The sequence below is a fragment of the Musa acuminata genome, chromosome BXJ2-8, assembly GCF_036884655.1.
Source record: "Musa acuminata AAA Group cultivar baxijiao chromosome BXJ2-8, Cavendish_Baxijiao_AAA, whole genome shotgun sequence".
Taxonomy (NCBI): domain Eukaryota; kingdom Viridiplantae; phylum Streptophyta; class Magnoliopsida; order Zingiberales; family Musaceae; genus Musa; species Musa acuminata.
The window spans coordinates 40,082,784-40,109,770 of record NC_088345.1 but is presented as its reverse complement, the minus strand read 5'-3'; the positions used below and the strand labels follow the sequence as shown (position 1 = coordinate 40,109,770).

Here is a 26,987-nt window from a genome sequence, read left to right as displayed (position 1 = left end):
TCTAGGATGGGTGACCCCCTGTTGCACTCGTTTTTGCGCCCCGAGCGGCCAAAACCTCTCCCGTCGACCTCCGAGGCGATGGTTTTGGGCCTCGGAATTTGCCGTGACCGCTACGCAGTCAGTCTCGCGGGGCTCGGAGAGAGCTTTCCGGAATGGGGCCGCAATAGCGATTCCGAGTTCGTTCGAGAAAGTCCCGATGGTTTCGACGCGCGCTTGCCGTGTCCGGTACGCGGTCGGCCTCGTGGGCATCGGAGAGATCCGACAATGGCGATTCCGAGATCGTTCGAGAGTACAAAGGCGAGGGACGACGCACACAAATCGAGTGCGATCATACCAGCACTAAAGCTCCGGATCCCATCAGAACTCCGAAGTCAAGCGTGCTTGGGCGAGAGTAGAACTAGGATGGGTGACCCCCTGGGAAGTCCTCGTGTTGCACTCCTTTTTGCGCCCCGAGCGGCCAAAAGACTTACTTAAAACCCTCTTTCAAGCTTTTCAATTTTTCCCGCATTATGGCCAACAATAAATGACATTAACTTATAGCAGGAGAATAATGAAATCATCATCTACAAATTTCTTCAGAAACATACAACGATCAGACAAGGTTCTAGGATGGGTGACCCCCTGTTGCACTCGTTTTTGCGCCCCGAGCGGCCAAAACCTCTCCCGTCGACCTCCGAGGCGATGGTGTTGGGCCTCGGAATTTGCCGTGACCGCTACGCAGTCAGTCTCGTGGGGCTCGGAGAGAGCTTTCCGGAATGGGGCCGCAATAGCGATTCCGAGTTCGTTCGAGAAAGTCCCGATGGTTTCGGCGCGCGCTTGCCGTGTCCGGTACGCGGTCGGCCTCGTGGGCATCGGAGAGATCGGACAATGGCGATTCCGAGATCGTTCGAGAGTACAAAGGCGAGGGACGACGCACACAAAATGAGTGCGATCATACCAGCACTAAAGCACCGGATCCCATCAGAACTCCGAAGTCAAGCGTGCTTGGGCGAGAGTAGAACTAGGATGGGTGACCCCCTGGGAAGCCCTCGTGTTGCACTCCTTTTTGCGCCCCGAGCGGCCAAAAGTCTTACTTAAAACCCTCTTTTAAGCTTTTCAATTTTTCCAGCATTATGGCCAACAATAAATGTCATTAACTTATAGCAGGAGAATAATGAAATCATCATCTAAAAATTTCTTCATAAACATACAATGATCAGACATGGTTCTAGGATGGGTGACCCCCTGTTGCACTCGTTTTTGTGCCCCGAGCGGCCAAAACCTCTCCCGTCGACCTCCGAGGCGATGGTTTTGGGCCTCGGAATTTGCCGTGACTGCTATGCAGTCAGTCTCGTGGGGCTCGGAGAGAGCTTTCCGGAATGGGGCCGCAATAGCGATTCCGAGTTCGTTCGAGAAAGTCCCGATGGTTTCGGCGCGCGCTTGCCGTGTCCGGTACGCGGTCGGCCTCGTGGGCATCGGAGAGATCCGACAATGGCGATTCCGAGATCGTTCGAGAGTACCAAGGCGAGGGACGATGCGCACAAATCGAGTGCGATCATACCAGCACTAAAGCTCCGGATCCCATCCGAACTCCGAAGTCAAGCGTGCTTGGGCGAGAGTAGTACTAGGATGGGTGACCCCCTGGGAAGTCCTCGTGTTGCACTCCTTTTTGCGCCCCGAGCGGCCAAAAGACTTACTTAAAACCCTCTTTCAAGTTTTTCAATTTTTCCCGCATTATGGCCAACAATAAATGACATTAACTTATAGCAGGAGAATAATGAAATCATCATCTAAAAATTTCTTCAGAAACATACAACGATCAGACAAGGTTCTAGGATGGGTGACCCCCTGTTGCACTCGTTTTTGCGCCCCGAGCGGCCAAAACCTCTCCCGTCGACCTCCGAGGCGATGGTGTTGGGCCTCGGAATTTGCCGTGACCGCTACGCAGTCAGTCTCGTGGGGCTCGGAGAGAGCTTTCCGGAATGGGGCCGCAATAGCGATTCCGAGTTCGTTCGAGAAAGTCCCGATGGTTTCGGCGCGCGCTTGCCGTGTCCGGTACGCGGTCGGCCTCGTGGGCATCGGAGAGATCGGACAATGGCGATTCTGAGATCGTTCGAGAGTACAAAGGCGAGGGACGACGCACACAAAATGAGTGCGATCATACCAGCACTAAAGCACCGGGTCCCATCAGAACTCCGAAGTCAAGCGTGCTTGGGCGAGAGTAGAACTAGGATGGGTGACCCCCTGGGAAGTCCTCGTGTTGCACTCCTTTTTGCGCCCCGAGCGGCCAAAAGACTTACTTAAAACCCTCTTTCAAGCTTTTCAATTTTTCCAGCATTATGGCCAACAATAAATGTCATTACAATATAGCAGGAGAATAATGAAATCATCATCTAAAAATTTCTTCATAAACATACAATGATCAAACATGGTTCTAGGATGGGTGACCCCCTGTTGCACTCGTTTTTGTGCCCCGAGCGGCCAAAACCTCTCCCGTCGACCTCCGAGGCGATGGTTTTGGGCCTCAGAATTTGCCGTGACCGCTACGCAGTCAGTCTCGTGGGGCTCGGAGAGAGCTTTCCGGAATGGGGCCGCAATAGCGATTCCGAGTTCGTTCGAGAAAGTCCCGATGGTTTCGGCGCGCGCTTGTCGTGTCCGCTACGCGGTCGGCCTCGTGGGCATCGGAGAGATCCGACAATGGCGATTCCGAGATCGTTCGAGAGTACAAAGGTGAGGGACGACGCACACAAAACGAGTGCGATCACACCAGCACTAAAGCACCGGATCCCATCCGAACTCCGAAGTCAAGCGTGCTTGGGCGAGAGTAGTACTAGGATGGGTGACCCCCTGGGAAGCCCTCGTGTTGCACTCCTTTTTGCGCCCCGAGCGGCCAAAAGTCTTACTTAAAAACCTCTTTTAAGCTTTTCAATTTTTCCAGCATTATGGCCAACAATAAATGACATTAACTTATAGCAGGAGAATAATGAAATCATCATCTAATAATTTCTTCATAAACATACAATGATCAGACATGGTTCTAGGATGGGTGACCCCCTGTTGCACTCGTTTTTGCGCCCCGAGCGGCCAAAACCTCTCCCGTCGACCTCCGAGGCGATGGTTTTGGGCCTCGGAATTTGCCGTGACCGCTACGCAGTCAGTCTCGCGGGGCTCGGAGAGAGCTTTCCGGAATGGGGCCGCAATAGCGATTCCGAGTTCGTTCGAGAAAGTCCCGATGGTTTCGGCGCGCGCTTGCCGTGTCCGGTACGCGGTCGGCCTCGTGGGCATCGGAGAGATCCGACAATGGCGATTCCGAGATCGTTCGAGAGTACAATGGCGAGGGACGACGCACACAAATCGAGTGCGATCATACCAGCACTAAAGCTCCGGATCCCATCAGAACTCCGAAGTCAAGCGTGCTTGGGCGAGAGTAGAACTAGGATGGGTGACCCCCTGGGAAGTCCTCGTGTTGCACTCCTTTTTGCGCCCCGAGCGGCCAAAAGACTTACTTAAAACCCTCTTTCAAGCTTTTCAATTTTTCCCGCATTATGGCCAACAATAAATGACATTAACTTATAGCAGGAGAATAATGAAATCATCATCTAAAAATTTCTTCAGAAACATACAACGATCAGACAAGGTTCTAGGATGGGTGACCCCCTGTTGCACTCGTTTTTGCGCCCCGAGCGGCCAAAACCTCTCCCGTCGACCTCCGAGGCGATGGTGTTGGGCCTCGGAATTTGCCGTGACCGCTACGCAGTCAGTCTCGTGGGTCTCGGAGAGAGCTTTCCGGAATGGGGCCGCAATAGCGATTCCGAGTTCGTTCGAGAAAGTCCCGATGGTGTCGGCGCGCGCTTGCCGTGTCCGGTACGCGGTCGGCCTCGTGGGCATCGGAGAGATCGGACAATGGCGATTCCGAGATCGTTCGAGAGTACAAAGGCGAGGGACGACGCACACAAAATGAGTGCGATCATACCAGCACTAAAGCACCGGATCCCATCAGAACTCCGAAGTCAAGCGTGCTTGGGCGAGAGTAGAACTAGGATGGGTGACCCCCTGGGAAGCCCTCGTGTTGCACTCCTTTTTGCGCCCCGAGCGGCCAAAAGTCTTACTTAAAACCCTCTTTTAAGCTTTTCAATTTTTCCAGCATTATGGCCAACAATAAATGTCATTAACTTATAGCAGGAGAATAATGAAATCATCATCTAAAAATTTCTTCATAAACATACAATGATCAGACATGGTTCTAGGATGGGTGACCCCCTGTTGCACTCGTTTTTGTGCCCCGAGCGGCCAAAACCTCTCCCGTCGACCTCCGAGGCGATGGTTTTGGGCCTCGGAATTTGCCGTGACTGCTACGCAGTCAGTCTCGTGGGGCTCGGAGAGAGCTTTCCGGAATGGGGCCGCAATAGCGATTCCGAGTTCGTTCGAGAAAGTCCCGATGGTTTCGGCGCGCGCTTGCCGTGTCCGCTACGCGGTCGGCCTCGTGGGCATCGGAGAGATCCGACAATGGCGATTCCGAGATCGTTCGAGAGTACAAAGGCGAGGGACGACGCACACAAATCGAGTGCGATCATACCAGCACTAAAGCTCCGGATCCCATCCGAACTCCGAAGTCAAGCGTGCTTGGGCGAGAGTAGTACTAGGATGGGTGACCCCCTGGGAAGTCCTCGTGTTGCACTCCTTTTTGCGCCCCGAGCGGCCAAAAGACTTACTTAAAACCCTCTTTCAAGCTTTTCAATTTTTCCCGCATTATGGCCAACAATAAATGACATTAACTTATAGCAGGAGAATAATGAAATCATCATCTAAAAATTTCTTCAGAAACATACAACGATCAGACAAGGTTCTAGGATGGGTGACCCCTTGTTGCGCTCGTTTTTGCGCCCCGAGCGGCCAAAACCTCTCCCGTCGACCTCCGAGGCGATGGTGTTGGGCCTCGGAATTTGCCGTGACCGCTATGCAGTCAGTCTCGTGGGGCTCGGAGAGAGCTTTCCGGAATGGGGCCGCAATAGCGATTCCGAGTTCGTTCGAGAAAGTCCCGATGGTTTCGGCGCGCGCTTGCCGTGTCCGGTACGCGGTCGGCCTCGTGGGCATCGGAGAGATCGGACAATGGCGATTCCGAGATAGTTCGAGAGTACAAAGGCGAGGGACGACGCACACAAATCGAGTGCGATCATACCAGCACTAAAGCTCCGGATCCCATCAGAACTCCAAAGTCAAGCGTGCTTGGGCGAGAGTAGAACTAGGATGGGTGACCCCCTGGGAAGTCCTCGTGTTGCACTCCTTTTTGCGCCCCGAGCGGCCAAAAGACTTACTTAAAACCCTCTTTCAAGCTTTTCAATTTTTCCCTCATTATGGCCAACAATAAATGACATTAACTTATAGCAGGAGAATAATGAAATCATCATCTAAAAATTTCTTCAGAAACATACAACGATCAGACAAGGTTCTAGGATGGGTGACCCCCTGTTGCACTCGTTTTTGCGCCCCGAGCGGCCAAAACCTCTCCCGTCGACCTCCGAGGCGATGGTGTTGGGCCTCGGAATTTGCCGTGACCGCTACGCAGTCAGTCTCGTGGGGCTCGGAGAGAGCTTTCCGGAATGGGGCCGCAATAGCGATTCCGAGTTCGTTCGAGAAAGTCCCGATGGTTTCGGCGCGCGCTTGCCGTGTCCGGTACGCGGTCGGCCTCGTGGGCATCGGAGAGATCGGACAATGGCGATTCCGAGATCGTTCGAGAGTACAAAGGCGAGGGACGACGCACACAAAATGAGTGCGATCATACCAGCACTAAAGCACCGGATCCCATCAGAACTCCGAAGTCAAGCGTGCTTGGGCGAGAGTAGAACTAGGATGGGTGACCCCCTGGGAAGCCCTCGTGTTGCACTCCTTTTTGCGCCCCGAGCGGCCAAAAGTCTTACTTAAAACCCTCTTTTAAGCTTTTCAATTTTTCCAGCATTATGGCCAACAATAAATGTCATTAACTTATAGCAGGAGAATAATGAAATCATCATCTAAAAATTTCTTCATAAACATACAATGATCAGACATGGTTCTAGGATGGGTGACCCCCTGTTGCACTCGTTTTTGTGCCCCGAGCGGCCAAAACCTCTCCCGTCGACCTCCGAGGCGATGGTTTTGGGCCTCGGAATTTGCCGTGACTGCTATGCAGTCAGTCTCGTGGGGCTCGGAGAGAGCTTTCCGGAATGGGGCCGCAATAGCGATTCCGAGTTCGTTCGAGAAAGTCCCGATGGTTTCGGCGCGCGCTTGCCGTGTCCGGTACGCGGTCGGCCTCGTGGGCATCGGAGAGATCCGACAATGGCGATTCCGAGATCGTTCGAGAGTACAAAGGCGAGGGACGACGCACACAAATCGAGTGCGATCATACCAGCACTAAAGCTCCGGATCCCATCCGAACTCCGAAGTCAAGCGTGCTTGGGCGAGAGTAGTACTAGGATGGGTGACCCCCTGGGAAGTCCTCGTGTTGCACTCCTTTTTGCGCCCCGAGCGGCCAAAAGACTTACTTAAAACCCTCTTTCAAGCTTTTCAATTTTTCCCGCATTATGGCCAACAATAAATGACATTAACTTATAGCAGGAGAATAATGAAATCATCATCTAAAAATTTCTTCAGAAACATACAACGATCAGACAAGGTTCTAGGATGGGTGACACCCTGTTGCGCTCGTTTTTGCGCCCCGAGCGGCCAAAACCTCTCCCGTCGACCTCCGAGGCGATGGTGTTGGGCCTCGGAATTTGTCGTGACCGCTACGCAGTCAGTCTCGTGGGGCTCGGAGAGAGCTTTCCGGAATGGGGCCGCAATAGCGATTCCGAGTTCGTTCGAGAAAGTCCCGATGGTTTCGGCGCGCGCTTGCCGTGTCCGGTACGCGGTCGGCCTCGTGGGCATCGGAGAGATCGGACAATGGCGATTCCGAGATAGTTCGAGAGTACAAAGGCGAGGGACGACGCACACAAATCGAGTGCGATCATACCAGCACTAAAGCTCCGGATCCCATCAGAACTCCGAAGTCAAGCGTGCTTGGGCGAGAGTAGAACTAGGATGGGTGACCCCCTGGGAAGTCCTCGTGTTGCACTCCTTTTTGCGCCCCGAGCGGCCAAAAGACTTACTTAAAACCCTCTTTCAAGCTTTTCAATTTTTCCCTCATTATGGCCAACAATAAATGACATTAACTTATAGCAGGAGAATAATGAAATCATCATCTAAAAATTTCTTCAGAAACATACAACGATCAGACAAGGTTCTAGGATGGGTGACCCCCTGTTGCACTCGTTTTTGCGCCCCGAGCGGCCAAAACCTCTCCCGTCGACCTCCGAGGCGATGGTGTTGGGCCTCGGAATTTGCCGTGACCGCTACGCAGTCAGTCTCGTGGGGCTCGGAGAGAGCTTTTCGGAATGGGGCCGCAATAGCGATTCCGAGTTCGTTCGAGAAAGTCCCGATGGTTTCGGCGCGCGCTTGCCGTGTCCGGTACGCGGTCGGCCTCGTGGGCATCGGAGAGATCGGACAATGGCGATTCCGAGATCGTTCGAGAGTACAAAGGCGAGGGACGACGCACACAAAACGAGTGCGATCATACCAGCACTAAAGCACCGGATCCCATCCGAACTCCGAAGTCAAGCGTGCTTGGGCGAGAGTAGTACTAGGATGGGTGACCCCCTGGGAAGCCCTCGTGTTGCACTCCTTTTTGCGCCCCGAGCGGCCAAAAGTCTTACTTAAAAACCTCTTTTAAGCTTTTCAATTTTTCCAGCATTATGGCCAACAATAAATGACATTAACTTATAGCAGGAGAATAATGAAATCATCATCTAAAAATTTCTTCATAAACATACAATGATCAGACATGGTTCTAGGATGGGTGACCCCCTGTTGCCCTCGTTTTTGCGCCCCGAGCGGCCAAAACCTCTCCCGTCGACCTCCGAGGCGATGGTTTTGGGCCTCGGAATTTGCCGTGACCGCTACGCAGTCAGTCTCGCGGGGCTCGGAGAGAGCTTTCCGGAATGGGGCCGCAATAGCGATTCCGAGTTCGTTCGAAAAAGTCCCGATGGTTTCGGCGCGCGCTTGCCGTGTCCGGTACGCGGTCGGCCTCGTGGGCATCGGAGAGATCCGACAATGGCGATTCCGAGATCGTTCGAGAGTACAAAGGCGAGGGACGACGCACACAAATCGAGTGCGATCATACCAGCACTAAAGCTCCGGATCCCATCAGAACTCCGAAGTCAAGCGTGCTTGGGCGAGAGTAGAACTAGGATGGGTGACCCCCTGGGAAGTCCTCGTGTTGCACTCCTTTTTGCGCCCCGAGCGGCCAAAAGACTTACTTAAAACCCTCTTTCAAGCTTTTCAATTTTTCCCGCATTATGGCCAACAATAAATGACATTAACTTATAGCAGGAGAATAATGAAATCATCATCTAAAAATTTCTTCATAAACATACAACGATCAGACAAGGTTCTAGGATGGGTGACCCCCTGTTGCACTCGTTTTTGCACCCCGAGCGGCCAAAACCTCTCCCGTCGACCTCCGAGGCGATGGTGTTGGGCCTCGGAATTTGCCGTGACCGCTACGCAGTCAGTCTCGTGGGGCTCGGAGAGAGCTTTCCGGAATGGGGCCGCAATAGCGATTCCGAGTTCGTTCGAGAAAGTCCCGATGGTTTCGGCGCGCGCTTGCCATGTCCGCTACGCGGTCGGCCTCGTGGGCATCGGAGAGATCCGACAATGGCGATTCCGAGATCGTTCGAGAGTACAAAGGCGAGGGACGACGCACACAAAACGAGTGCGATCATACCAGCACTAAAGCACCGGATCCCATCCGAACTCCGAAGTCAAGCGTGCTTGGGCGAGAGTAGTACTAGGATGGGTGACCCCCTGGGAAGCCCTCGTGTTGCACTCCTTTTTGCGCCCCGAGCGGCCAAAAGTCTTACTTAAAAACCTCTTTTAAGCTTTTCAATTTTTCCAGCATTATGGCCAACAATAAATGACATTAACTTATAGCAGGAGAATAATGAAATCATCATCTAAAAATTTCTTCATAAACATACAATGATCAGACATGGTTCTAGGATGGGTGACCCCCTGTTGCCCTCGTTTTTGCGCCCCGAGCGGCCAAAACCTCTCCCGTCGACCTCCGAGGCGATGGTTTTGGGCCTCGGAATTTGCCGTGACCGCTACGCAGTCAGTCTCGCGGGGCTCGGAGAGAGCTTTCCGGAATGGGGCCGCAATAGCGATTCCGAGTTCGTTCGAAAAAGTCCCGATGGTTTCGGCGCGCGCTTGCCGTGTCCGGTACGCGGTCGGCCTCGTGGGCATCGGAGAGATCCGACAATGGCGATTCCGAGATCGTTCGAGAGTACAAAGGCGAGGGACGACGCACACAAATCGAGTGCGATCATACCAGCACTAAAGCTCCGGATCCCATCAGAACTCCGAAGTCAAGCGTGCTTGGGCGAGAGTAGAACTAGGATGGGTGACCCCCTGGGAAGTCCTCGTGTTGCACTCCTTTTTGCGCCCCGAGCGGCCAAAAGACTTACTTAAAACCCTCTTTCAAGCTTTTCAATTTTTCCCGCATTATGGCCAACAATAAATGACATTAACTTATAGCAGGAGAATAATGAAATCATCATCTAAAAATTTCTTCATAAACATACAACGATCAGACAAGGTTCTAGGATGGGTGACCCCCTGTTGCACTCGTTTTTGCACCCCGAGCGGCCAAAACCTCTCCCGTCGACCTCCGAGGCGATGGTTTTGGGCCTCGGAATTTGCCGTGACCGCTACGCAGTCAGTCTCGTGGGGCTCGGAGAGAGCTTTCCGGAATGGGGCCGCAATAGCGATTCCGAGTTCGTTCGAGAAAGTCCCGATGGTTTCGGCGCGCGCTTGCCGTGTCCGGTACGCGGTCGGCCTCGTGGGCATCGGAGAGATCCGACAATGGCGATTCCGAGATCGTTCGAGAGTACAAAGGCGAGGGACGACGCACACAAAATGAGTGCGATCATACCAGCACTAAAGCACCGGGTCCCATCAGACCTCCGAAGTCAAGCGTGCTTGGGCGAGAGTAGTACTAGGATGGGTGACCCCCTGGGAAGTCCTCGTGTTGCACTCCTTTTTGCGGCCCGAGCGGCCAAAAGACTTACTTAAAACCCTCTTTTAAGCTTTTCAATTTTTCCAGCATTATGGCCAACAATAAATGTCATTACAATATAGCAGGAGAATAATGAAATCATCATCTAAAAATTTCTTCATAAACATACAATGATCAGACATGGTTCTAGGATGGGTGACCCCCTGTTGCACTCGTTTTTGTGCCCCGAGCAGCCAAAACCTCTCCCGTCGACCTCCGAGGCGATGGTTTTGGGCCTCAGAATTTGCCGTGACCGCTACGCAGTCAGTCTCGTGGTGCTCGGAGAGAGCTTTCCGGAATGGGGCCGCAATAGCGATTCCGAGTTCGTTCGAGAAAGTCCCGATGGTTTCGGCGCGCGCTTACCGTGTCCGCTACGCGGTCGGCCTCGTGGGCATCGGAGAGATCCGACAATGGCGATTCCGAGATCGTTCGAGAGTACAAAGGCGAGGGACGACGCACACAAATCGAGTGCGATCATACCAGCACTAAAGCACCGGATCCCATCCGAACTCCGAAGTCAAGCGTGCTTGGGCGAGAGTAGAACTAGGATGGGTGACCCCCTGGGAAGTCCTCGTGTTGCACTCCTTTTTGCGCCCCGAGCGGCCAAAAGACTTACTTAAAACCCTCTTTCAAGCTTTTCAATTTTTCCCGCATTATGGCCAACAATAAATGACATTAACTTATAGCAGGAGAATAATGAAATCATCATCTAAAAATTTCTTCATAAACATACAACGATCAGACAAGGTTCTAGGATGGGTGACCCCCTGTTGCGCTCGTTTTTGCGCCCCGAGCGGCCAAAACCTCTCCCGTCGACCTCCGAGGCGATGGTTTTGGGCCTCGGAATTTGCCGTGACCGCTACGCAGTCAGTCTCGTGGGGCTCGGAGAGAGCTTTCCGGAATGGGGCCGCAATAGCGATTCCGAGTTCGTTCGAGAAAGTCCCGATGGTTTCGGCGCGCGCTTGCCGTGTCCGGTACGCGGTCGGCCTCGTGGGCATCGGAGAGATCCGACAATGGCGATTCCGAGATCGTTCGAGAGTACAAAGGCGAGGGACGACGCACACAAAATGAGTGCGATCATACCAGCACTAAAGCACCGGGTCCCATCAGACCTCCGAAGTCAAGCGTGCTTGGGCGAGAGTAGAACTAGGATGGGTGACCCCCTGTTGCGCTCGTTTTTGCGCCCCGAGCGGCCAAAACCTCTCCCGTCGACCTCCGAGGCGATGGTTTTGGGCCTCGGAATTTGCCGTGACCGCTACGCAGTCAGTCTCGTGGGGCTCGGAGAGAGCTTTCCGGAATGGGGCCGCAATAGCGATTCCGAGTTCGTTCGAGAAAGTCCCGATGGTTTCGGCGCGCGCTTGCCGTGTCCGGTACGCGGTCGGCCTCGTGGGCATCGGAGAGATCCGACAATGGCGATTCCGAGATCGTTCGAGAGTACAAAGGCGAGGGACGACGCACACAAAATGAGTGCGATCATACCAGCACTAAAGCACCGGGTCCCATCAGACCTCCGAAGTCAAGCGTGCTTGGGCGAGAGTAGAACTAGGATGGGTGACCCCCTGGGAAGTCCTCGTGTTGCACTCCTTTTTGCGGCCCGAGCGGCCAAAAGTCTTACTTAAAACCCTCTTACAAGCTTTTCAATTTTTCCAGCATTATGGCCAACAATAAATGTCATTACAATATAGCAGGAGAATAATGAAATCATCATCTAAAAATTTCTTCATAAACATACAATGATCAGACATGGTTCTAGGATGGGTGACCCCCTGTTGCACTCGTTTTTGCGCCCCGAGCGGCCAAAACCTCTCCCGTCGACCTCCGAGGCGATGGTTTTGGGCCTCGGAATTTGCCGTGACCGCTACGCAGTCAGTCTCGCGGGGCTCGGAGAGAGCTTTCCGGAATGGGGCCGCAATAGCGATTCCGAGTTCGTTCGAGAAAGTCCCGATGGTTTCGGCGCGCGCTTGCCGTGTCCGGTACGCGGTCGGCCTCGTGGGCATCGGAGAGATCCGACAATGGCGATTCCGAGATCGTTCGAGAGTACAAAGGCGAGGGACGACGCACACAAATCGAGTGCGATCATACCAGCACTAAAGCTCCGGATCCCATCAGAACTCCGAAGTCAAGCGTGCTTGGGCGAGAGTAGAACTAGGATGGGTGACCCCCTGGGAAGTCCTCGTGTTGCACTCCTTTTTGCGCCCCGAGCGGCCAAAAGACTTACTTAAAACCCTCTTTCAAGCTTTTCAATTTTTCCCTCATTATGGCCAACAATAAATGACATTAACTTATAGCAGGAGAATAATGAAATCATCATCTAAAAATTTCTTCAGAAACATACAACGATCAGACAAGGTTCTAGGATGGGTGACACCCTGTTGCGCTCGTTTTTGCGCCCCGAGCGGCCAAAACCTCTCCCGTCGACCTCCGAGGCGATGGTGTTGGGCCTCGGAATTTGCCGTGACCGCTACGCAGTCAGTCTCGTGGGGCTCGGAGAGAGCTTTCCGGAATGGGGCCGCAATAGCGATTCCGAGTTCGTTCGAGAAAGTCCCGATGGTTTCGGCGCGCGCTTGCCGTGTCCGGTACGCGGTCGGCCTCGTGGGCATCGGAGAGATCGGACAATGGCGATTCCGAGATCGTTCGAGAGTACAAAGGCGAGGGACGACGCACACAAAACGAGTGCGATCACACCAGCACTAAAGCACCGGATCCCATCCGAACTCCGAAGTCAAGCGTGCTTGGGCGAGAGTAGTACTAGGATGGGTGACCCCCTGGGAAGCCCTCGTGTTGCACTCCTTTTTGCGCCCCGAGCGGCCAAAAGTCTTACTTAAAAACCTCTTTTAAGCTTTTCAATTTTTCCAGCATTATGGCCAACAATAAATGACATTAACTTATAGCAGGAGAATAATGAAATCATCATCTAATAATTTCTTCATAAACATACAATGATCAGACATGGTTCTAGGATGGGTGACCCCCTGTTGCACTCGTTTTTGCGCCCCGAGCGGCCAAAACCTCTCCCGTCGACCTCCGAGGCGATGGTTTTGGGCCTCGGAATTTGCCGTGACCGCTACGCAGTCAGTCTCGCGGGGCTCGGAGAGAGCTTTCCGGAATGGGGCCGCAATAGCGATTCCGAGTTCGTTCGAGAAAGTCCCGATGGTTTCGGCGCGCGCTTGCCGTGTCCGGTACGCGGTCGGCCTCGTGGGCATCGGAGAGATCCGACAATGGCGATTCCGAGATCGTTCGAGAGTACAAAGGCGAGGGACGACGCACACAAAATGAGTGCGATCATACCAGCACTAAAGCACCGGGTCCCATCAGACCTCCGAAGTCAAGCGTGCTTGGGCGAGAGTAGTACTAGGATGGGTGACCCCCTGGGAAGTCCTCGTGTTGCACTCCTTTTTGCGGCCCGAGCGGCCAAAAGACTTACTTAAAACCCTCTTTTAAGCTTTTCAATTTTTCCAGCATTATGGCCAACAATAAATGTCATTACAATATAGCAGGAGAATAATGAAATCATCATCTAAAAATTTCTTCATAAACATACAATGATCAGACATGGTTCTAGGATGGGTGACCCCCTGTTGCACTCGTTTTTGTGCCCCGAGCGGCCAAAACCTCTCCCGTCGACCTCCGAGGCGATGGTTTTGGGCCTCAGAATTTGCCGTGACCGCTACGCAGTCAGTCTCGTGGTGCTCGGAGAGAGCTTTCCGGAATGGGGCCGCAATAGCGATTCCGAGTTCGTTCGAGAAAGTCCCGATGGTTTCGGCGCGCGCTTACCGTGTCCGCTACGCGGTCGGCCTCGTGGGCATCGGAGAGATCCGACAATGGCGATTCCGAGATCGTTCGAGAGTACAAAGGCGAGGGACGACGCACACAAATCGAGTGCGATCATACCAGCACTAAAGCACCGGATCCCATCCGAACTCCGAAGTCAAGCGTGCTTGGGCGAGAGTAGAACTAGGATGGGTGACCCCCTGGGAAGTCCTCGTGTTGCACTCCTTTTTGCGCCCCGAGCGGCCAAAAGACTTACTTAAAACCCTCTTTCAAGCTTTTCAATTTTTCCCGCATTATGGCCAACAATAAATGACATTAACTTATAGCAGGAGAATAATGAAATCATCATCTAAAAATTTCTTCATAAACATACAACGATCAGACAAGGTTCTAGGATGGGTGACCCCCTGTTGCGCTCGTTTTTGCGCCCCGAGCGGCCAAAACCTCTCCCGTCGACCTCCGAGGCGATGGTTTTGGGCCTCGGAATTTGCCGTGACCGCTACGCAGTCAGTCTCGTGGGGCTCGGAGAGAGCTTTCCGGAATGGGGCCGCAATAGCGATTCCGAGTTCGTTCGAGAAAGTCCCGATGGTTTCGGCGCGCGCTTGCCGTGTCCGGTACGCGGTCGGCCTCGTGGGCATCGGAGAGATCCGACAATGGCGATTCCGAGATCGTTCGAGAGTACAAAGGCGAGGGACGACGCACACAAAATGAGTGCGATCATACCAGCACTAAAGCACCGGGTCCCATCAGACCTCCGAAGTCAAGCGTGCTTGGGCGAGAGTAGAACTAGGATGGGTGACCCCCTGTTGCGCTCGTTTTTGCGCCCCGAGCGGCCAAAACCTCTCCCGTCGACCTCCGAGGCGATGGTTTTGGGCCTCGGAATTTGCCGTGACCGCTACGCAGTCAGTCTCGTGGGGCTCGGAGAGAGCTTTCCGGAATGGGGCCGCAATAGCGATTCCGAGTTCGTTCGAGAAAGTCCCGATGGTTTCGGCGCGCGCTTGCCGTGTCCGGTACGCGGTCGGCCTCGTGGGCATCGGAGAGATCCGACAATGGCGATTCCGAGATCGTTCGAGAGTACAAAGGCGAGGGACGACGCACACAAAATGAGTGCGATCATACCAGCACTAAAGCACCGGGTCCCATCAGACCTCCGAAGTCAAGCGTGCTTGGGCGAGAGTAGAACTAGGATGGGTGACCCCCTGGGAAGTCCTCGTGTTGCACTCCTTTTTGCGGCCCGAGCGGCCAAAAGTCTTACTTAAAACCCTCTTACAAGCTTTTCAATTTTTCCAGCATTATGGCCAACAATAAATGTCATTACAATATAGCAGGAGAATAATGAAATCATCATCTAAAAATTTCTTCATAAACATACAATGATCAGACATGGTTCTAGGATGGGTGACCCCCTGTTGCACTCGTTTTTGCGCCCCGAGCGGCCAAAACCTCTCCCGTCGACCTCCGAGGCGATGGTTTTGGGCCTCGGAATTTGCCGTGACCGCTACGCAGTCAGTCTCGCGGGGCTCGGAGAGAGCTTTCCGGAATGGGGCCGCAATAGCGATTCCGAGTTCGTTCGAGAAAGTCCCGATGGTTTCGGCGCGCGCTTGCCGTGTCCGGTACGCGGTCGGCCTCGTGGGCATCGGAGAGATCCGACAATGGCGATTCCGAGATCGTTCGAGAGTACAAAGGCGAGGGACGACGCACACAAATCGAGTGCGATCATACCAGCACTAAAGCTCCGGATCCCATCAGAACTCCGAAGTCAAGCGTGCTTGGGCGAGAGTAGAACTAGGATGGGTGACCCCCTGGGAAGTCCTCGTGTTGCACTCCTTTTTGCGCCCCGAGCGGCCAAAAGACTTACTTAAAACCCTCTTTCAAGCTTTTCAATTTTTCCCTCATTATGGCCAACAATAAATGACATTAACTTATAGCAGGAGAATAATGAAATCATCATCTAAAAATTTCTTCAGAAACATACAACGATCAGACAAGGTTCTAGGATGGGTGACACCCTGTTGCGCTCGTTTTTGCGCCCCGAGCGGCCAAAACCTCTCCCGTCGACCTCCGAGGCGATGGTGTTGGGCCTCGGAATTTGCCGTGACCGCTACGCAATCAGTCTCGTGGGGCTCGGAGAGAGCTTTCCGGAATGGGGCCGCAATAGCGATTCCGAGTTCGTTCGAGAAAGTCCCGATGGTTTCGGCGCGCGCTTGCCGTGTCCGGTACGCGGTCGGCCTCGTGGGCATCGGAGAGATCGGACAATGGCGATTCCGAGATCGTTCGAGAGTACAAAGGCGAGGGACGACGCACACAAAACGAGTGCGATCACACCAGCACTAAAGCAACGGATCCCATCCGAACTCCGAAGTCAAGCGTGCTTGGGCGAGAGTAGTACTAGGATGGGTGACCCCCTGGGAAGCCCTCGTGTTGCACTCCTTTTTGCGCCCCGAGCGGCCAAAAGTCTTACTTAAAAACCTCTTTTAAGCTTTTCAATTTTTCCAGCATTATGGCCAACAATAAATGACATTAACTTATAGCAGGAGAATAATGAAATCATCATCTAATAATTTCTTCATAAACATACAATGATCAGACATGGTTCTAGGATGGGTGACCCCCTGTTGCACTCGTTTTTGCGCCCCGAGCGGCCAAAACCTCTCCCGTCGACCTCCGAGGCGATGGTTTTGGGCCTCGGAATTTGCCGTGACCGCTACGCAGTCAGTCTCGCGGGGCTCGGAGAGAGCTTTCCGGAATGGGGCCGCAATAGCGATTCCGAGTTCGTTCGAGAAAGTCCCGATGGTTTCGGCGCGCGCTTGCCGTGTCCGGTACGCGGTCGGCCTCGTGGGCATCGGAGAGATCCGACAATGGCGATTCCGAGATCGTTCGAGAGTACAAAGGCGAGGGACGACGCACACAAAATGAGTGCGATCATACCAGCACTAAAGCACCGGGTCCCATCAGACCTCCGAAGTCAAGCGTGCTTGGGCGAGAGTAGTACTAGGATGGGTGACCCCCTGGGAAGTCCTCGTGTTGCACTCCTTTTTGCGGCCCGAGCGGCCAAAAGACTTACTTAAAACCCTCTTTTAAGCTTTTCAATTTTTCCAGCATTATGGCCAACAATAAATGTCATTACAATATAGCAGGAGAATAATGAAATCATCATCTAAAAATTTCTTCATAAACATACAATGATCAGACATGGTTCTAGGATGGGTGACCCCCTGTTGCACTCGTTTTTGTGCCCCGAGCGGCCAAAACCTCTCCCGTCGACCTCCGAGGCGATGGTTTTGGGCCTCAGAATTTGCCGTGACCGCTACGCAGTCAGTCTCGTGGTGCTCGGAGAGAGCTTTCCGGAATGGGGCCGCAATAGCGATTCCGAGTTCGTTCGAGAAAGTCCCGATGGTTTCGGCGCGCGCTTACCGTGTCCGCTACGCGGTCGGCCTCGTGGGCATCGGAGAGATCCGACAATGGCGATTCCGAGATCGTTCGAGAGTACAAAGGCGAGGGACGACGCACACAAATCGAGTGCGATCATACCAGCACTAAAGCACCGGATCCCATCCGAACTCCGAAGTCAAGCGTGCTTGGGCGAGAGTAGAACTAGGATGGGTGACCCCCTGGGAAGTCCTCGTGTTGCACTCCTTTTTGCGCCCCGAGCGGCCAAAAGACTTACTTAAAACCCTCTTTCAAGCTTTTCAATTTTTCCCGCATTATGGCCAACAATAAATGACATTAACTTATAGCAGGAGAATAATGAAATCATCATCTAAAAATTTCTTCATAAACATACAACGATCAGACAAGGTTCTAGGATGGGTGACCCCCTGTTGCGCTCGTTTTTGCGCCCCGAGCGGCCAAAACCTCTCCCGTCGACCTCCGAGGCGATGGTTTTGGGCCTCGGAATTTGCCGTGACCGCTACGCAGTCAGTCTCGTGGGGCTCGGAGAGAGCTTTCCGGAATGGGGCCGCAATAGCGATTCCGAGTTCGTTCGAGAAAGTCCCGATGGTTTCGGCGCGCGCTTGCCGTGTCCGGTACGCGGTCGGCCTCGTGGGCATCGGAGAGATCCGACAATGGCGATTCCGAGATCGTTCGAGAGTACAAAGGCGAGGGACGACGCACACAAAATGAGTGCGATCATACCAGCACTAAAGCACCGGGTCCCATCAGACCTCCGAAGTCAAGCGTGCTTGGGCGAGAGTAGAACTAGGATGGGTGACCCCCTGTTGCGCTCGTTTTTGCGCCCCGAGCGGCCAAAACCTCTCCCGTCGACCTCCGAGGCGATGGTTTTGGGCCTCGGAATTTGCCGTGACCGCTACGCAGTCAGTCTCGTGGGGCTCGGAGAGAGCTTTCCGGAATGGGGCCGCAATAGCGATTCCGAGTTCGTTCGAGAAAGTCCCGATGGTTTCGGCGCGCGCTTGCCGTGTCCGGTACGCGGTCGGCCTCGTGGGCATCGGAGAGATCCGACAATGGCGATTCCGAGATCGTTCGAGAGTACAAAGGCGAGGGACGACGCACACAAATCGAGTGCGATCATACCAGCACTAAAGCTCCGGATCCCATCAGAACTCCGAAGTCAAGCGTGCTTGGGCGAGAGTAGAACTAGGATGGGTGACCCCCTGGGAAGTCCTCGTGTTGCACTCCTTTTTGCGCCCCGAGCGGCCAAAAGACTTACTTAAAACCCTCTTTCAAGCTTTTCAATTTTTCCCTCATTATGGCCAACAATAAATGACATTAACTTATAGCAGGAGAATAATGAAATCATCATCTAAAAATTTCTTCAGAAACATACAACGATCAGACAAGGTTCTAGGATGGGTGACACCCTGTTGCGCTCGTTTTTGCGCCCCGAGCGGCCAAAACCTCTCCCGTCGACCTCCGAGGCGATGGTGTTGGGCCTCGGAATTTGCCGTGACCGCTACGCAATCAGTCTCGTGGGGCTCGGAGAGAGCTTTCCGGAATGGGGCCGCAATAGCGATTCCGAGTTCGTTCGAGAAAGTCCCGATGGTTTCGGCGCGCGCTTGCCGTGTCCGGTACGCGGTCGGCCTCGTGGGCATCGGAGAGATCGGACAATGGCGATTCCGAGATCGTTCGAGAGTACAAAGGCGAGGGACGACGCACACAAAACGAGTGCGATCACACCAGCACTAAAGCACCGGATCCCATCCGAACTCCGAAGTCAAGCGTGCTTGGGCGAGAGTAGTACTAGGATGGGTGACCCCCTGGGAAGCCCTCGTGTTGCACTCCTTTTTGCGCCCCGAGCGGCCAAAAGTCTTACTTAAAAACCTCTTTTAAGCTTTTCAATTTTTCCAGCATTATGGCCAACAATAAATGACATTAACTTATAGCAGGAGAATAATGAAATCATCATCTAATAATTTCTTCATAAACATACAATGATCAGACATGGTTCTAGGATGGGTGACCCCCTGTTGCACTCGTTTTTGCGCCCCGAGCGGCCAAAACCTCTCCCGTCGACCTCCGAGGCGATGGTTTTGGGCCTCGGAATTTGCCGTGACCGCTACGCAGTCAGTCTCGCGGGGCTCGGAGAGAGCTTTCCGGAATGGGGCCGCAATAGCGATTCCGAGTTCGTTCGAGAAAGTCCCGATGGTTTCGGCGCGCGCTTGCCGTGTCCGGTACGCGGTCGGCCTCGTGGGCATCGGAGAGATCCGACAATGGCGATTCCGAGATCGTTCGAGAGTACAAAGGCGAGGGACGACGCACACAAAATGAGTGCGATCATACCAGCACTAAAGCACCGGGTCCCATCAGACCTCCGAAGTCAAGCGTGCTTGGGCGAGAGTAGTACTAGGATGGGTGACCCCCTGGGAAGTCCTCGTGTTGCACTCCTTTTTGCGGCCCGAGCGGCCAAAAGACTTACTTAAAACCCTCTTTTAAGCTTTTCAATTTTTCCAGCATTATGGCCAACAATAAATGTCATTACAATATAGCAGGAGAATAATGAAATCATCATCTAAAAATTTCTTCATAAACATACAATGATCAGACATGGTTCTAGGATGGGTGACCCCCTGTTGCACTCGTTTTTGTGCCCCGAGCGGCCAAAACCTCTCCCGTCGACCTCCGAGGCGATGGTTTTGGGCCTCAGAATTTGCCGTGACCGCTACGCAGTCAGTCTCGTGGTGCTCGGAGAGAGCTTTCCGGAATGGGGCCGCAATAGCGATTCCGAGTTCGTTCGAGAAAGTCCCGATGGTTTCGGCGCGCGCTTACCGTGTCCGCTACGCGGTCGGCCTCGTGGGCATCGGAGAGATCCGACAATGGCGATTCCGAGATCGTTCGAGAGTACAAAGGCGAGGGACGACGCACACAAATCGAGTGCGATCATACCAGCACTAAAGCACCGGATCCCATCCGAACTCCGAAGTCAAGCGTGCTTGGGCGAGAGTAGAACTAGGATGGGTGACCCCCTGGGAAGTCCTCGTGTTGCACTCCTTTTTGCGCCCCGAGCGGCCAAAAGACTTACTTAAAACCCTCTTTCAAGCTTTTCAATTTTTCCCGCATTATGGCCAACAATAAATGACATTAACTTATAGCAGGAGAATAATGAAATCATCATCTAAAAATTTCTTCATAAACATACAACGATCAGACAAGGTTCTAGGATGGGTGACCCCCTGTTGCGCTCGTTTTTGCGCCCCGAGCGGCCAAAACCTCTCCCGTCGACCTCCGAGGCGATGGTTTTGGGCCTCGGAATTTGCCGTGACCGCTACGCAGTCAGTCTCGTGGGGCTCGGAGAGAGCTTTCCGGAATGGGGCCGCAATAGCGATTCCGAGTTCGTTCGAGAAAGTCCCGATGGTTTCGGCGCGCGCTTGCCGTGTCCGGTACGCGGTCGGCCTCGTGGGCATCGGAGAGATCCGACAATGGCGATTCCGAGATCGTTCGAGAGTACAAAGGCGAGGGACGACGCACACAAAATGAGTGCGATCATACCAGCACTAAAGCACCGGGTCCCATCAGACCTCCGAAGTCAAGCGTGCTTGGGCGAGAGTAGAACTAGGATGGGTGACCCCCTGTTGCGCTCGTTTTTGCGCCCCGAGCGGCCAAAACCTCTCCCGTCGACCTCCGAGGCGATGGTTTTGGGCCTCGGAATTTGCCGTGACCGCTACGCAGTCAGTCTCGTGGGGCTCGGAGAGAGCTTTCCGGAATGGGGCCGCAATAGCGATTCCGAGTTCGTTCGAGAAAGTCCCGATGGTTTCGGCGCGCGCTTGCCGTGTCCGGTACGCGGTCGGCCTCGTGGGCATCGGAGAGATCCGACAATGGCGATTCCGAGATCGTTCGAGAGTACAAAGGCGAGGGACGACGCACACAAAATGAGTGCGATCATACCAGCACTAAAGCACCGGGTCCCATCAGACCTCCGAAGTCAAGCGTGCTTGGGCGAGAGTAGAACTAGGATGGGTGACCCCCTGGGAAGTCCTCGTGTTGCACTCCTTTTTGCGGCCCGAGCGGCCAAAAGTCTTACTTAAAACCCTCTTACAAGCTTTTCAATTTTTCCAGCATTATGGCCAACAATAAATGTCATTACAATATAGCAGGAGAATAATGAAATCATCATCTAAAAATTTCTTCATAAACATACAACGATCAGACATGGTTCTAGGATGGGTGACCCCCTGTTGCACTCGTTTTTGCGCCCCGAGCGGCCAAAACCTCTCCCGTCGACCTCCGAGGCGATGGTTTTGGGCCTCGGAATTTGCCGTGACCGCTACGCAGTCAGTCTCGCGGGGCTCGGAGAGAGCTTTCCGGAATGGGGCCGCAATAGCGATTCCGAGTTCGTTCGAGAAAGTCCCGATGGTTTCGGCGCGCGCTTGCCGTGTCCGGTACGCGGTCGGCCTCGTGGGCATCGGAGAGATCCGACAATGGCGATTCCGAGATCGTTCGAGAGTACAAAGGCGAGGGACGACGCACACAAATCGAGTGCGATCATACCAGCACTAAAGCTCCGGATCCCATCAGAACTCCGAAGTCAAGCGTGCTTGGGCGAGAGTAGAACTAGGATGGGTGACCCCCTGGGAAGTCCTCGTGTTGCACTCCTTTTTGCGCCCCGAGCGGCCAAAAGACTTACTTAAAACCTTCTTTCAAGCTTTTCAATTTTTCCCTCATTATGGCCAACAATAAATGACATTAACTTATAGCAGGAGAATAATGAAATCATCATCTAAAAATTTCTTCAGAAACATACAACGATCAGACAAGGTTCTAGGATGGGTGACACCCTGTTGCGCTCGTTTTTGCGCCCCGAGCGGCCAAAACCTCTCCCGTCGACCTCCGAGGCGATGGTGTTGGGCCTCGGAATTTTCCGTGACCGCTACGCAGTCAGTCTCGTGGGGCTCGGAGAGAGCTTTCCGGAATGGGGCCGCAATAGCGATTCCGAGTTCGTTCGAGAAAGTCCCGATGGTTTCGGCGCGCGCTTGCCGTGTCCGGTACGCGGTCGGCCTCGTGGGCATCGGAGAGATCGGACAATGGCGATTCCGAGATCGTTCGAGAGTACAAAGGCGAGGGACGACGCACACAAAACGAGTGCGATCACACCAGCACTAAAGCACCGGATCCCATCCGAACTCCGAAGTCAAGCGTGCTTGGGCGAGAGTAGTACTAGGATGGGTGACCCCCTGGGAAGCCCTCGTGTTGCACTCCTTTTTGCGCCCCGAGCGGCCAAAAGTCTTACTTAAAAACCTCTTTTAAGCTTTTCAATTTTTCCAGCATTATGGCCAACAATAAATGACATTAACTTATAGCAGGAGAATAATGAAATCATCATCTAATAATTTCTTCATAAACATACAATGATCAGACATGGTTCTAGGATGGGTGACCCCCTGTTGCACTCGTTTTTGCGCCCCGAGCGGCCAAAACCTCTCCCGTCGACCTCCGAGGCGATGGTTTTGGGCCTCGGAATTTGCCGTGACCGCTACGCAGTCAGTCTCGCGGGGCTCGGAGAGAGCTTTCCGGAATGGGGCCGCAATAGCGATTCCGAGTTCGTTCGAGAAAGTCCCGATGGTTTCGGCGCGCGCTTGCCGTGTCCGGTACGCGGTCGGCCTCGTGGGCATCGGAGAGATCCGACAATGGCGATTCCGAGATCGTTCGAGAGTACAAAGGCGAGGGACGACGCACACAAATCGAGTGCGATCATACCAGCACTAAAGCTCCGGATCCCATCAGAACTCCGAAGTCAAGCGTGCTTGGGCGAGAGTAGAACTAGGATGGGTGACCCCCTGGGAAGTCCTCGTGTTGCACTCCTTTTTGCGCCCCGAGCGGCCAAAAGACTTACTTAAAACCCTCTTTCAAGCTTTTCAATTTTTCCCTCATTATGGCCAACAATAAATGACATTAACTTATAGCAGGAGAATAATGAAATCATCATCTAAAAATTTCTTCAGAAACATACAACGATCAGACAAGGTTCTAGGATGGGTGACACCCTGTTGCGCTCGTTTTTGCGCCCCGAGCGGCCAAAACCTCTCCCGTCGACCTCCGAGGCGATGGTGTTGGGCCTCGGAATTTGCCGTGACCGCTACGCAGTCAGTCTCGTGGGGCTCGGAGAGAGCTTTCCGGAATGGGGCCGCAATAGCGATTCCGAGTTCGTTCGAGAAAGTCCCGATGGTTTCGGCGCGCGCTTGCCGTGTCCGGTACGCGGTCGGCCTCGTGGGCATCGGAGAGATCGGACAATGGCGATTCCGAGATCGTTCGAGAGTACAAAGGCGAGGGACGACGCACACAAAACGAGTGCGATCACACCAGCACTAAAGCACCGGATCCCATCCGAACTCCGAAGTCAAGCGTGCTTGGGCGAGAGTAGTACTAGGATGGGTGACCCCCTGGGAAGCCCTCGTGTTGCACTCCTTTTTGCGCCCCGAGCGGCCAAAAGTCTTACTTAAAAACCTCTTTTAAGCTTTTCAATTTTTCCAGCATTATGGCCAACAATAAATGACATTAACTTATAGCAGGAGAATAATGAAATCATCATCTAATAATTTCTTCATAAACATACAATGATCAGACATGGTTCTAGGATGGGTGACCCCCTGTTGCACTCGTTTTTGCGCCCCGAGCGGCCAAAACCTCTCCCGTCGACCTCCGAGGCGATGGTTTTGGGCCTCGGAATTTGCCGTGACCGCTATGCAGTCAGTCTCGCGGGGCTCGGAGAGAGCTTTCCGGAATGGGGCCGCAATAGCGATTCCGAGTTCGTTCGAGAAAGTCCCGATGGTTTCGGCGCGCGCTTGCCGTGTCCGGTACGCGGTCGGCCTCGTGGGCATCGGAGAGATCCGACAATGGCGATTCCGAGATCGTTCGAGAGTACAATGGCGAGGGACGACGCACACAAATCGAGTGCGATCATACCAGCACTAAAGCTCCGGATCCCATCAGAACTCCGAAGTCAAGCGTGCTTGGGCGAGAGTAGAACTAGGATGGGTGACCCCCTGGGAAGTCCTCGTGTTGCACTCCTTTTTGCGCCCCGAGCGGCCAAAAGACTTACTTAAAACCCTCTTTCAAGCTTTTCAATTTTTCCCGCATTATGGCCAACAATAAATGACATTAACTTATAGCAGGAGAATAATGAAATCATCATCTAAAAATTTCTTCAGAAACATACAACGATCAGACAAGGTTCTAGGATGGGTGACCCCCTGTTGCACTCGTTTTTGCGCCCCGAGCGGCCAAAACCTCTCCCGTCGACCTCCGAGGCGATGGTGTTGGGCCTCGGAATTTGCCGTGACCGCTACGCAGTCAGTCTCGTGGGTCTCGGAGAGAGCTTTCCGGAATGGGGCCGCAATAGCGATTCCGAGTTCGTTCGAGAAAGTCCCGATGGTTTCGGCGCGCGCTTGCCGTGTCCGGTACGCGGTCGGCCTCGTGGGCATCGGAGAGATCGGACAATGGCGATTCCGAGATCGTTCGAGAGTACAAAGGCGAGGGACGACGCACACAAAATGAGTGCGATCATACCAGCACTAAAGCACCGGATCCCATCAGAACTCCGAAGTCAAGCGTGCTTGGGCGGGAGTAGAACTAGGATGGGTGACCCCCTGGGAAGCCCTCGTGTTGCACTCCTTTTTGCGCCCCGAGCGGCCAAAAGTCTTACTTAAAACCCTCTTTTAAGCTTTTCAATTTTTCAAGCATTATGGCCAACAATAAATGTCATTAACTTATAGCAGGAGAATAATGAAATCATCATCTAAAAATTTCTTCATAAACATACAATGATCAGACATGGTTCTAGGATGGGTGACCCCCTGTTGCACTCGTTTTTGTGCCCCGAGCGGCCAAAACCTCTCCCGTCGACCTCCGAGGCGATGGTTTTGGGCCTCGGAATTTGCCGTGACTGCTACGCAGTCAGTCTCGTGGGGCTCGGAGAGAGCTTTCCGGAATGGGGCCGCAATAGCGATTCCGAGTTCGTTCGAGAAAGTCCCGATGGTTTCGGCGCGCGCTTGCCGTGTCCGGTACGCGGTCGGCCTCGTGGGCATCGGAGAGATCCGACAATGGCGATTCCGAGATCGTTCGAGAGTACAAAGGCGAGGGACGACGCACACAAATCGAGTGCGATCATACCAGCACTAAAGCTCCGGATCCCATCCGAACTCCGAAGTCAAGCGTGCTTGGGCGAGAGTAGTACTAGGATGGGTGACCCCCTGGGAAGTCCTCGTGTTGCACTCCTTTTTGCGCCCCGAGCGGCCAAAAGACTTACTTAAAACCCTCTTTCAAGCTTTTCAATTTTTCCCGCATTATGGCCAACAATAAATGACATTAACTTATAGTAGGAGAATAATGAAATCATCATCTAAAAATTTCTTCAGAAACATACAACGATCAGACAAGGTTCTAGGATGGGTGACCCCTTGTTGCGCTCGTTTTTGCGCCCCGAGCGGCCAAAACCTCTCCCGTCGACCTCCGAGGCGATGGTGTTGGGCCTCGGAATTTGCCGTGACCGCTACGCAGTCAGTCTCGTGGGGCTCGGAGAGAGCTTTCCGGAATGGGGCCGCAATAGCGATTCCGAGTTCGTTCGAGAAAGTCCCGATGGTTTCGGCGCGCGCTTGCCGTGTCCGGTACGCGGTCGGCCTCGTGGGCATCGGAGAGATCGGACAATGGCGATTCCGAGATAGTTCGAGAGTACAAAGGCGAGGGACGACGCACACAAATCGAGTGCGATCATACCAGCACTAAAGCTCCGGATCCCATCAGAACTCCAAAGTCAAGCGTGCTTGGGCGAGAGTAGAACTAGGATGGGTGACCCCCTGGGAAGTCCTCGTGTTGCACTCCTTTTTGCGCCCCGAGCGGCCAAAAGACTTACTTAAAACCCTCTTTCAAGCTTTTCAATTTTTCCCTCATTATGGCCAACAATAAATGACATTAACTTATAGCAGGAGAATAATGAAATCATCATCTAAAAATTTCTTCAGAAACATACAACGATCAGACAAGGTTCTAGGATGGGTGACCCCCTGTTGCACTCGTTTTTGCGCCCCGAGCGGCCAAAACATCTCCCGTCGACCTCCGAGGCGATGGTGTTGGGCCTCGGAATTTGCCGTGACCGCTACGCAGTCAGTCTCGTGGGGCTCGGAGAGAGCTTTCCGGAATGGGGCCGCAATAGCGATTCCGAGTTCGTTCGAGAAAGTCCCGATGGTTTCGGCGCGCGCTTGCCGTGTCCGGTACGCGGTCGGCCTCGTGGGCATCGGAGAGATCGGACAATGGCGATTCCGAGATCGTTCGAGAGTACAAAGGCGAGGGACGACGCACACAAAACGAGTGCGATCACACCAGCACTAAAGCACCGGATCCCATCCGAACTCCGAAGTCAAGCGTGCTTGGGCGAGAGTAGTACTAGGATGGGTGACCCCCTGGGAAGCCCTCGTGTTGCACTCCTTTTTGCGCCCCGAGCGGCCAAAAGTCTTACTTAAAAACCTCTTTTAAGCTTTTCAATTTTTCCAGCATTATGGCCAACAATAAATGACATTAACTTATAGCAGGAGAATAATGAAATCATCATCTAATAATTTCTTCATAAACATACAATGATCAGACATGGTTCTAGGATGGGTGACCCCCTGTTGCACTCGTTTTTGCGCCCCGAGCGGCCAAAACCTCTCCCGTCGACCTCCGAGGC

The 26,987-nt window shown here is 53.4% G+C and overlaps 42 non-coding genes and 4 pseudogenes across 42 annotated transcripts; all 46 read left to right on the top strand.

Annotated features, from left to right (window-relative positions):
* The first annotated feature begins 320 nt into the window (after window positions 1-320).
* On the top strand, window positions 321-439 carry LOC135620835 (5S ribosomal RNA). Its single transcript, XR_010490066.1, has one exon. It is a non-coding gene; the product is annotated as a 5S ribosomal RNA (ribosomal RNA).
* Window positions 440-923: 484 nt separating this feature from the next.
* LOC135620772 (5S ribosomal RNA) lies at window positions 924-1,042 on the top strand. Its single transcript, XR_010490006.1, has one exon. It is a non-coding gene; the product is annotated as a 5S ribosomal RNA (ribosomal RNA).
* A 484-nt stretch (window positions 1,043-1,526) lies between these two features.
* On the top strand, window positions 1,527-1,645 carry LOC135621786 (5S ribosomal RNA). Its single transcript, XR_010490944.1, has one exon. It is a non-coding gene; the product is annotated as a 5S ribosomal RNA (ribosomal RNA).
* A 484-nt stretch (window positions 1,646-2,129) lies between these two features.
* Window positions 2,130-2,248, top strand: LOC135620867 (5S ribosomal RNA). The gene has a single exon (XR_010490097.1). It is a non-coding gene; the product is annotated as a 5S ribosomal RNA (ribosomal RNA).
* Window positions 2,249-2,732: 484 nt separating this feature from the next.
* On the top strand, window positions 2,733-2,851 carry LOC135620527 (5S ribosomal RNA). Its single transcript, XR_010489770.1, has one exon. It is a non-coding gene; the product is annotated as a 5S ribosomal RNA (ribosomal RNA).
* Window positions 2,852-3,335: 484 nt separating this feature from the next.
* On the top strand, window positions 3,336-3,454 carry LOC135620833 (5S ribosomal RNA). Its single transcript, XR_010490064.1, has one exon. It is a non-coding gene; the product is annotated as a 5S ribosomal RNA (ribosomal RNA).
* Window positions 3,455-3,938: 484 nt separating this feature from the next.
* Window positions 3,939-4,057, top strand: LOC135620771 (5S ribosomal RNA). Its single transcript, XR_010490005.1, has one exon. It is a non-coding gene; the product is annotated as a 5S ribosomal RNA (ribosomal RNA).
* Window positions 4,058-4,541: 484 nt separating this feature from the next.
* Window positions 4,542-4,660, top strand: LOC135621785 (5S ribosomal RNA). The gene has a single exon (XR_010490943.1). It is a non-coding gene; the product is annotated as a 5S ribosomal RNA (ribosomal RNA).
* Window positions 4,661-5,144: 484 nt separating this feature from the next.
* On the top strand, window positions 5,145-5,263 carry LOC135620938 (5S ribosomal RNA). Its single transcript, XR_010490167.1, has one exon. It is a non-coding gene; the product is annotated as a 5S ribosomal RNA (ribosomal RNA).
* Window positions 5,264-5,747: 484 nt separating this feature from the next.
* Window positions 5,748-5,866, top strand: LOC135620770 (5S ribosomal RNA). The gene has a single exon (XR_010490004.1). It is a non-coding gene; the product is annotated as a 5S ribosomal RNA (ribosomal RNA).
* A 484-nt stretch (window positions 5,867-6,350) lies between these two features.
* Window positions 6,351-6,469, top strand: LOC135621783 (5S ribosomal RNA). Its single transcript, XR_010490941.1, has one exon. It is a non-coding gene; the product is annotated as a 5S ribosomal RNA (ribosomal RNA).
* A 484-nt stretch (window positions 6,470-6,953) lies between these two features.
* On the top strand, window positions 6,954-7,072 carry LOC135620832 (5S ribosomal RNA). The gene has a single exon (XR_010490063.1). It is a non-coding gene; the product is annotated as a 5S ribosomal RNA (ribosomal RNA).
* A 484-nt stretch (window positions 7,073-7,556) lies between these two features.
* LOC135621615 (5S ribosomal RNA) lies at window positions 7,557-7,675 on the top strand. The gene has a single exon (XR_010490778.1). It is a non-coding gene; the product is annotated as a 5S ribosomal RNA (ribosomal RNA).
* A 484-nt stretch (window positions 7,676-8,159) lies between these two features.
* LOC135620831 (5S ribosomal RNA) lies at window positions 8,160-8,278 on the top strand. Its single transcript, XR_010490062.1, has one exon. It is a non-coding gene; the product is annotated as a 5S ribosomal RNA (ribosomal RNA).
* A 484-nt stretch (window positions 8,279-8,762) lies between these two features.
* Window positions 8,763-8,881, top strand: LOC135621614 (5S ribosomal RNA). The gene has a single exon (XR_010490777.1). It is a non-coding gene; the product is annotated as a 5S ribosomal RNA (ribosomal RNA).
* Window positions 8,882-9,365: 484 nt separating this feature from the next.
* On the top strand, window positions 9,366-9,484 carry LOC135620830 (5S ribosomal RNA). The gene has a single exon (XR_010490061.1). It is a non-coding gene; the product is annotated as a 5S ribosomal RNA (ribosomal RNA).
* A 484-nt stretch (window positions 9,485-9,968) lies between these two features.
* On the top strand, window positions 9,969-10,087 carry LOC135620653 (5S ribosomal RNA). Its single transcript, XR_010489892.1, has one exon. It is a non-coding gene; the product is annotated as a 5S ribosomal RNA (ribosomal RNA).
* Window positions 10,088-10,571: 484 nt separating this feature from the next.
* Window positions 10,572-10,690, top strand: LOC135620724 (5S ribosomal RNA). Its single transcript, XR_010489960.1, has one exon. It is a non-coding gene; the product is annotated as a 5S ribosomal RNA (ribosomal RNA).
* Window positions 10,691-11,174: 484 nt separating this feature from the next.
* LOC135621308 (5S ribosomal RNA) lies at window positions 11,175-11,292 on the top strand (annotated as a pseudogene).
* Window positions 11,293-11,570: 278 nt separating this feature from the next.
* Window positions 11,571-11,689, top strand: LOC135620955 (5S ribosomal RNA). The gene has a single exon (XR_010490183.1). It is a non-coding gene; the product is annotated as a 5S ribosomal RNA (ribosomal RNA).
* A 484-nt stretch (window positions 11,690-12,173) lies between these two features.
* LOC135620829 (5S ribosomal RNA) lies at window positions 12,174-12,292 on the top strand. Its single transcript, XR_010490060.1, has one exon. It is a non-coding gene; the product is annotated as a 5S ribosomal RNA (ribosomal RNA).
* Window positions 12,293-12,776: 484 nt separating this feature from the next.
* Window positions 12,777-12,895, top strand: LOC135620526 (5S ribosomal RNA). The gene has a single exon (XR_010489769.1). It is a non-coding gene; the product is annotated as a 5S ribosomal RNA (ribosomal RNA).
* A 484-nt stretch (window positions 12,896-13,379) lies between these two features.
* On the top strand, window positions 13,380-13,498 carry LOC135620652 (5S ribosomal RNA). The gene has a single exon (XR_010489891.1). It is a non-coding gene; the product is annotated as a 5S ribosomal RNA (ribosomal RNA).
* A 484-nt stretch (window positions 13,499-13,982) lies between these two features.
* Window positions 13,983-14,101, top strand: LOC135620723 (5S ribosomal RNA). The gene has a single exon (XR_010489959.1). It is a non-coding gene; the product is annotated as a 5S ribosomal RNA (ribosomal RNA).
* A 484-nt stretch (window positions 14,102-14,585) lies between these two features.
* LOC135621306 (5S ribosomal RNA) lies at window positions 14,586-14,703 on the top strand (annotated as a pseudogene).
* A 278-nt stretch (window positions 14,704-14,981) lies between these two features.
* On the top strand, window positions 14,982-15,100 carry LOC135620954 (5S ribosomal RNA). The gene has a single exon (XR_010490182.1). It is a non-coding gene; the product is annotated as a 5S ribosomal RNA (ribosomal RNA).
* Window positions 15,101-15,584: 484 nt separating this feature from the next.
* Window positions 15,585-15,703, top strand: LOC135620828 (5S ribosomal RNA). The gene has a single exon (XR_010490059.1). It is a non-coding gene; the product is annotated as a 5S ribosomal RNA (ribosomal RNA).
* A 484-nt stretch (window positions 15,704-16,187) lies between these two features.
* Window positions 16,188-16,306, top strand: LOC135620737 (5S ribosomal RNA). The gene has a single exon (XR_010489973.1). It is a non-coding gene; the product is annotated as a 5S ribosomal RNA (ribosomal RNA).
* A 484-nt stretch (window positions 16,307-16,790) lies between these two features.
* Window positions 16,791-16,909, top strand: LOC135620651 (5S ribosomal RNA). Its single transcript, XR_010489890.1, has one exon. It is a non-coding gene; the product is annotated as a 5S ribosomal RNA (ribosomal RNA).
* Window positions 16,910-17,393: 484 nt separating this feature from the next.
* Window positions 17,394-17,512, top strand: LOC135620721 (5S ribosomal RNA). The gene has a single exon (XR_010489958.1). It is a non-coding gene; the product is annotated as a 5S ribosomal RNA (ribosomal RNA).
* A 484-nt stretch (window positions 17,513-17,996) lies between these two features.
* Window positions 17,997-18,114, top strand: LOC135621305 (5S ribosomal RNA; annotated as a pseudogene).
* A 278-nt stretch (window positions 18,115-18,392) lies between these two features.
* On the top strand, window positions 18,393-18,511 carry LOC135620827 (5S ribosomal RNA). Its single transcript, XR_010490058.1, has one exon. It is a non-coding gene; the product is annotated as a 5S ribosomal RNA (ribosomal RNA).
* A 484-nt stretch (window positions 18,512-18,995) lies between these two features.
* On the top strand, window positions 18,996-19,114 carry LOC135620525 (5S ribosomal RNA). Its single transcript, XR_010489768.1, has one exon. It is a non-coding gene; the product is annotated as a 5S ribosomal RNA (ribosomal RNA).
* Window positions 19,115-19,598: 484 nt separating this feature from the next.
* On the top strand, window positions 19,599-19,717 carry LOC135620650 (5S ribosomal RNA). The gene has a single exon (XR_010489889.1). It is a non-coding gene; the product is annotated as a 5S ribosomal RNA (ribosomal RNA).
* Window positions 19,718-20,201: 484 nt separating this feature from the next.
* Window positions 20,202-20,320, top strand: LOC135620720 (5S ribosomal RNA). Its single transcript, XR_010489957.1, has one exon. It is a non-coding gene; the product is annotated as a 5S ribosomal RNA (ribosomal RNA).
* Window positions 20,321-20,804: 484 nt separating this feature from the next.
* Window positions 20,805-20,922, top strand: LOC135621304 (5S ribosomal RNA; annotated as a pseudogene).
* Window positions 20,923-21,200: 278 nt separating this feature from the next.
* LOC135620953 (5S ribosomal RNA) lies at window positions 21,201-21,319 on the top strand. The gene has a single exon (XR_010490181.1). It is a non-coding gene; the product is annotated as a 5S ribosomal RNA (ribosomal RNA).
* A 484-nt stretch (window positions 21,320-21,803) lies between these two features.
* LOC135620826 (5S ribosomal RNA) lies at window positions 21,804-21,922 on the top strand. The gene has a single exon (XR_010490057.1). It is a non-coding gene; the product is annotated as a 5S ribosomal RNA (ribosomal RNA).
* Window positions 21,923-22,406: 484 nt separating this feature from the next.
* Window positions 22,407-22,525, top strand: LOC135620524 (5S ribosomal RNA). Its single transcript, XR_010489767.1, has one exon. It is a non-coding gene; the product is annotated as a 5S ribosomal RNA (ribosomal RNA).
* A 484-nt stretch (window positions 22,526-23,009) lies between these two features.
* Window positions 23,010-23,128, top strand: LOC135620825 (5S ribosomal RNA). The gene has a single exon (XR_010490056.1). It is a non-coding gene; the product is annotated as a 5S ribosomal RNA (ribosomal RNA).
* Window positions 23,129-23,612: 484 nt separating this feature from the next.
* On the top strand, window positions 23,613-23,731 carry LOC135620523 (5S ribosomal RNA). Its single transcript, XR_010489766.1, has one exon. It is a non-coding gene; the product is annotated as a 5S ribosomal RNA (ribosomal RNA).
* Window positions 23,732-24,215: 484 nt separating this feature from the next.
* On the top strand, window positions 24,216-24,334 carry LOC135620824 (5S ribosomal RNA). Its single transcript, XR_010490055.1, has one exon. It is a non-coding gene; the product is annotated as a 5S ribosomal RNA (ribosomal RNA).
* A 484-nt stretch (window positions 24,335-24,818) lies between these two features.
* Window positions 24,819-24,937, top strand: LOC135620789 (5S ribosomal RNA). Its single transcript, XR_010490022.1, has one exon. It is a non-coding gene; the product is annotated as a 5S ribosomal RNA (ribosomal RNA).
* Window positions 24,938-25,421: 484 nt separating this feature from the next.
* LOC135621782 (5S ribosomal RNA) lies at window positions 25,422-25,540 on the top strand. The gene has a single exon (XR_010490940.1). It is a non-coding gene; the product is annotated as a 5S ribosomal RNA (ribosomal RNA).
* A 484-nt stretch (window positions 25,541-26,024) lies between these two features.
* On the top strand, window positions 26,025-26,143 carry LOC135620937 (5S ribosomal RNA). Its single transcript, XR_010490166.1, has one exon. It is a non-coding gene; the product is annotated as a 5S ribosomal RNA (ribosomal RNA).
* A 484-nt stretch (window positions 26,144-26,627) lies between these two features.
* On the top strand, window positions 26,628-26,746 carry LOC135620522 (5S ribosomal RNA). The gene has a single exon (XR_010489765.1). It is a non-coding gene; the product is annotated as a 5S ribosomal RNA (ribosomal RNA).
* Window positions 26,747-26,987: the final 241 nt, after the last annotated feature.